This window comes from Vespa crabro, chromosome 6, assembly GCF_910589235.1.
Source record: "Vespa crabro chromosome 6, iyVesCrab1.2, whole genome shotgun sequence".
Classification (NCBI taxonomy): domain Eukaryota; kingdom Metazoa; phylum Arthropoda; class Insecta; order Hymenoptera; family Vespidae; genus Vespa; species Vespa crabro.
In genome coordinates, this window is record NC_060960.1 from 11,227,945 (window position 1) to 11,234,963 (window position 7,019).

Sequence of the window (7,019 nt, forward strand, 5' to 3'; positions counted from 1 at the left end):
GCATAAGTGGGAAGAAGGGAGGTGTACGCGTAGTCAGTCAGTCAGTCAGACCCTTTTTCGACCGGGGGTGCATGCGTAATGAGGAAGGCGCGCCATTCCAAGCTCCCCTTTTTCGCATATCATCCCTCTTTCTCCTCCTCTCCATCTCGAAATCCCTCCTAGGGAGAACCTTCGTGCACACCCCTCCGAAAAATACCGCTCCCTCTCTCTCTCTCTCTCTCTCCCCCTTTCTCGCTGGATGGAAAGCTCGAATCGCGCTGCTTCTCGCAAACGTCCAACTTTGAGGATTACTCCTACGGAAAGTGCTACGTCTTGCCATCCTCGATTAGGCTCGCCGATAAGGGAGAGGAGGGAGAACTGAACGAATAACGAAAGCTGCCGTTCGTAAGTAGGTATATCGTTTCACTTGGAGGGCAACGATAGTTAAACCCCTCGTTGTTATGCGCCCGACATGCTGCCAAAGTCAATTTCTCGTTCGCTCGTTCGGTGCATCTCCCTTTGTTTGGACAAACTGTCAGCGAGTCGCTACCATCCCAGAGTAAATATAGAAGCGCAAATAACGAACGAAGCGTCGAAGCGGACGACGATCGTGACACGTTCGAAAAAACGATTTTGTTAGCTCGGCTTTTCGAGTTGGAATAACGAATGAGAAAGATTAGGGCCGATCTTTCGACCGAGCCTCGCGCTGCCCTCTTCTCTCTCTCTCTCTCTCTCTCTCTCTCTCTCTCTCTCTCTCTCTCTCTCTCTCTCTCTCTCTCTCTGGCAGAGATAGAGAGGGGGAGCGAGTGAGTTTGTGGCTCACCCGAACAAATACGTAATTATCGATAAGATCTAATAGAGACGTAAGGAAGAGGATTTACAGGTCGGAGGATCGAAGCTCTTCTCTTATCTTTGGAAATTATAGATGAAGATACTTGGTTATTCGAAGTAATATAACGAAGAATTGGATCGGGCGATGAGAAATAGGTAAGAAGAAAAATCGATCGATCGCGGCCACAAGGTCGGCCTTGTGCAGGTACGTTCGGTCGATAAAACAATTGCCGAGGGGATAATCGGCATTATTTACGCCGGATTCGCTCCGGAGATAGTACGACGGGGGCAGCAGCTGGGTGTTCGCGGTGCACGAAGAGAGAGGGTGGCGCGGATAGAGAAGATTCCTTCTCGGCAGTTATAAGCCTAGGGTGATCTCCTATAGTGGGTCCGTCGGCTTAAGCTTTATCCCATCCATTCTCTCTCTCTCTCTCTCTCTCTCTCTCCCTCGCTATACTCACCCCCTCTAAAGTGGCCTCAATTAGATACGTCAGTGGATTTCGATGTCAAGCAACTAGCCCGGATCTTGATCCCTCCCTTGGGAGAGTCCCCATCCCGCCCCGCCTCCCTCGTGCCTTCATCTTTCGTTCGTTCCTTTGTTCTTTCTTACGAAAGCAGTCTCTTAATTAATACCAACCACTCCTTTTATTATCGCAAGGCGAGTTGCGCGGAAGCACTTTCGAGGTTATTCATTTTTGGTACTACGTTTGATCGTGTTTCACTTTGATCGAGAAGCGAACAGCTTGCCTTCCACGAGCTTAATAGAACGCGCACCCGGTCGTTCTCCTCCCTTCCACTTCTCCGCTAATTATGCTATTACTTAGAAACACTCTCCCTCGTTTCTCGAAGCAATATTTGAGCGCGAATTATGCCGATCTTCTCTCTTCATCCTCCTCATTATCCCTTCACCTTTCTCCTTGTACATTTTGTCTCTTTCTTTCTCCGACGAATCTATTTAGAGTACGAAATATTCTGTTTGCAAGAATTTTTATCAATATTTCGATACGCGCGATGGTTATGCCACGAGCGATCAGGCATAAGAAAAAAAAGGAGAAAAAGTACGCCGTTATGTCCGCCATTACGACGTACCTTCCCCTTCTAACGACTAAATAAGACTCCACGGTTAAAAAATTAATTTCGACTAGAATCCACATGCGGTTACCCAAGCTAGGGTGTCGACGATCTAGGGTTGGTATGGGAGAAAGAATAGAATTTATTAACTTTGATACGCGTTTGAAAAAGAAAAGGTAGAAACGTAGAGGTATGGGTGGACGTAGAGACAGAGGTAGATGCAAAGAGAGAGAGAGAGAGAGAGAGAGAGAGAGAGAGAGAGAGGCGAACACGAATGGAATTCCAGAAGAAGCGTCGCCGTGCGCGTTACAACGTATTTCACACTTCGGGCAAGTCGCCCACGCCCAAACAAATATATAATGCGGCATTAGAATAACAAATAGTGGTTGAAGCATCCACGCCTGCGAACCGCGGGGCGCCCTGGGGCCCGCAGCACCCACGTAAAATACTAATACGCGCATAAATAATTGCATCTTCCGTGGCAGCGGCAGCTCCGAGATGGTGGCTCGTTTCTCTCGACTCTCGGATTCGTCGCAAAACCTTTCCCGGATATCTACTTACGTGCTTACCTACCTACTTACTACTTACGTTTCCTCGCTCGGTCGAGGACGTCAACGGCAACGTACATCAAGGAGGAAGACGAGTTCCGTTGACGGAGTCCTTCGTTATCGTTCATAAGAGGAAATGGAAAATTTGTTGATAAAGGACCAAAAGGAGTAAGGGTAGAAGGAGGAAATTCCTTTCGAAGCGGTGGGTCCGTTAAGAAAACTCGTAGACAGAAGCTACAAAGTTTATTAACGTCTACGTCGCGCGCGCGAGCACCTCTTTCTCTCTCTCTCTCTCTCTCTCTCTCTCTCTTTCGAGGGTCTCTCGAGAAGAAGAGTAAACGCGTACCTTCCTCTTGGCCGTTCCTAGTAACAACGGAAAAAGCAGCACCATTCGTGTTGCCGATAACGAGGAGACGATTCGAGACGGACGAACGACTTTCGAGAGAGCGCTCGAGAGGACGACGGCCCGTCGATCGGCCTCTTTCCTCTTCGAAACTCTTTACAAAGAGGAAAGACAAACTTTTAACGCAAAGTCTGTCTATGTTTGCTCTCCTTCTTTATTTCTTTCCTTCTTTTCTTTCTTTCTTTCCCTTTTTTTTTCCCCACGACTTTTCGACCAGAAGAGTTTTGCTAAATCTTTTTTTTTTACTCGCTCTCCCTCTCTCTTCTTCGACGAGATTACGGAACGCGAGTTGAGATACACGAGAGACAGAGAGAGAGAGAGAGAGAGAGAGAGGATTGGAAGGAAAAGTAGGCGTGTGCGTGGCGTTAGAACACGTGTAGGGTGTAAGATCGAGGACTACGTGTCCCATGAATAACTCATACGAGGCGCGCACACGCACGATCGTGTTTCCAACGCGAGAAACGCCACCGCGCGTAATCGTTTTAATATATACATTATCGTTAATTATTTTCAAGCACAACGCAAGGTAGATAGCTCTTCGAAAACTCGAAAATTCTTCGATCGTAACGACGTTGAAGACGCGGAGGAACGATGGACGAGAGGAAGCGAAGGAGGATTACCAGGTAGAGATAGGATCGACAGGATGCTCCGCATAGGCTGAAAGAGAAAAGTGCTGAGCCGTCGTCTCTCCTGCATATACGACGCGTATTTATCGATAGTCCCTGTCTCTCGAATCGTTGACATTTTTCCAAGCTGCATTTCTATATTTTGTTTTGTCCTCTCTTGGAACACAGCTCGCCCGTGTCAAAAAGTGTCCTTTTTTTTGGGATAATTCGAAATTGATTTATCTCCGCGAACGATAATCGATACGATAGATCCCCTAATTACGTTTCGAGCGTTGAGAAGAAAAGGAAAAAGAAAATCGTGAACGGATTCGTTTGCTCGTGGACTAGGTAAACTAATGCGTCACCAGACACCCTCGCCGCATGTGGTCAGCCATAGAGGAGATTCGCGTAGGTAGGTGGGCGCACAAGAGAGAGAGAGAGAGAGAGGGAGGTGAGTTAAAAGTGCGTTAAGCGGGATGCGCGTGGATCCCCGGCCCTTTCTCGAGCCTCCGGCTAAACGCGCGCCTCGTATATCCTACACCTACACCCGCTGCCGTCTTGCTACCGTCGCTGTTGCTGCCGTTCTTGCTGTTGCTAACGCGACACCAACGATAGCCGCCATACAAAGCTCTCTCGGTCTTTCTTCGGATTCGTCCCGTAGCCGTTGCCGACGACGACGACGACGACGACGACGACGACGACGCGCGCTCATAGGCGCGATGCGACTACACCGCGAAGAATCAGTCCGATATGTCGAGCGATTCGACGATACGGACACGACGATAATAAAATTTCCAAAGTATTTTGGCGACGGTAAATAGCGCTTCGTTATATACGAATAGATAGTATCGAATAATTCGATAATAGTTTTTAGAAAAAGTTTTCGAAAAGATTGGAGAAGCGACGCCTATGTCACGATGGCACTCGTCGTCTACCTGTCTTAGGCAACTACATGGGATACTACTCGGTGGTATTAAGCGATACACGATGCTTATCTAGGTCCACACACGACGCGCATCGTTGAACCTATACGCGACTACCTCGCACTTATTACCGCACGTCTCTCTACGCTACTCTCCGCGTGCTACTTCGCTTCGTCGGTAGCCATAATGGACGAGCTAGCCACCTACCTCTCTCTACCTACCGCATTAACATCGTCTTTATAATCTCGGCATTAAGTATGAACTATAGCTCGAATTTGTATTTTTGAAGGTACGCTCGAGATGACACCGTCGAAGCGATATATCGAGAGAGGATTACGCGCGTATATTAATTCTTAACCGGTGACAAGAGCCCGGATCTCCTACAAGATTCGTATACTCATCGGATAACGTCATTAGCTTTCGATCCCCTTCTCCTGCTCGTTAGTAGACAGATCGATATTTTTCCAAAAGCTCGAAAAGGTTCTTCTCGAGTAGTAGACTCGTCGTCGGGATGCCGTTGCTGGCTGGCTCGTCAGCGATCTCGAACGTTCCGCGTGGGTGGCCTACCGCTTCCACCGAGCCTCCTCCGGCTCGTTCCACCAAACTTCCTCCGGCAGCGTTAACCGCGCGCTCTCTCTCTCTCTCTCTCTCTCTCTCTCTCTCTCTCTCTGTCCGTCTCGCGCGCGCGCGCGCGCGGGTGAGATGACGAACGACTTCGTTTCCTCCCCGCTGCTTCGTCGCATGCGTGCACCTCCTCCGTCGTCCAACTAGGAGGAGGACGGCACGGAGGAGGACCGTCCGGCCTCTTCCTTCTCTTTCTCGATTCCATCTGTTCGCGTCCCTTTTCTCCGTTCCTCCTTTTTTTCTTCCTTTTCTTTTTTCACGGCACAATGGCGCGCAATTTCCATCCAAGCAGCCCCTGTCGATGCCACTGCCGTTGCCGCTGGCAACGCGGATGTATCGCGACTCGACGGAAGAGAGAGAGAGCGGCGGGGGGACGGGAAGAAGTGCGCACGCATCCCATCTCTCTATCTTGAAAGGAAACGCGTGCCGGATAATCGAGGTCGTTACGAGCCTCGAAAAGGGAGAGAGAGAGAGAGAGAGAGAGATGGTAGGAATCCGTTTCGCGTGAGCTCGGTCAAACACGAATTTCGCCTTTGGCAAAGTGGAATTCGAAAAAGCGACGTTGACACGGCGAAGCATCCTCGTTGGGTCTTAAAAGGCGCTCGAATACCAAGCGAAACGGGGGGTCTCGAGGCTTGGCTCGTTTTCTGCGGTCGAAATACTCAACGTGGAACTCGTCTTCCTCTCCTTTCTCTCTCTCTCTCTTCCTCCCTCTCGGTTACCGTGGTCTTGGCTACCTGAAACGACGCGATAGAGAAGGATCACAGACGGGGAGGGGTGAGAGAGGAAGCTTCATATTTTCTCTACGAGAGACCCTTTATGCGCTCAACTACGGGGGCACCCAGCGTGTCGAATAGAATTCAGAAGGCCCACGGCTACGCGATAGCTATTTTGACATGCCCGAGAAATTAGTATAATAAAGAGGAAACGCCGAGCGTGAGAGAGAGAGAGGGTATAAGCGCTGCCTTAAGTGCCTAAACACACGCCGTAAATCTTCCTCCTCTCTCCTTCTCTCGCTCTCTCGAACATATATCCAACTTCCCTTGTAAACTAACCTCAAACGTTACGCGTTATCCGACTCCTTATTTTTTTTTTCCTCGGGATCGATCGAGACGCCTAGATAGTAGCTACGTACTTACCTATTTAGAAACGTCGATCGATCACTTTCCTAACGGTCCTTATTTTATTTCCAAACAAACTTTATCGACACTCGAAAATTTCAACGCTCTTCTACGAGTCCCTTTGTTCGCTAATATTCGTAAAATTCAAATTGGAACGAAAATCAAAGTGGAAAGAAAATGTATTAATTCGAACTCATTTTATTTCTCTTTGATCGTAAAAAGATCGCGTCGGTTCTACTCGAATAAAAGAATAATTTCGATAAAGTCTAAGCAAGAGTATATGAAAGAGTCGTTTTAGTTCGGTTAGAGTCGCAGCTCGATTTCCTCTTCGACAGAAGAGAGCTAAGACGATCGAGAGAGAGAGAGAGAGAGAGAGAGAGAGAGAGAGAGAGAGCGTAGCTGTAAGCCCAGGAGCATAGGCAATAGCCACCACGTCACATACTCGGTGACGGATATAATAGCGGATATAAAGGGAGCAAGCGAGTACTCGGGCATGGGAGGAGGAAAGAGTAGTAAGGTAACGTCAACGATTCGAGCGTTGCTTTCGAAACGTCGATCCGTCGTCCGCGACGGCAACGTCGACGTGTGCTCCTCGCAGTGGGGGAGTAAACGGGAGAAAGAGGAGAAGAGGGTAATAGGTAGAGTATAACCAACGCCGGCCATCCAACGAGAGAGGAGGTCGATCGATCTCCCTTTCGTCGTGCGCGCGGCCACCGTCCTCCTCCTCTTCCAGCCTCTGTCCGCATCGTCTCCGGCGCACACGTCTCCCGGTGTGCCGTGTACCACCTATACATAGATGGTAAAGGACGCGTTACGTTCCTCGCATCTTTGCGCTGCCCCTCGGGCGAGTGCGCGCGAACCCAAGGTGTAAGAGTGGTAGTAGCGGCGGGTGCGACACGATGACAAGGAGGAGG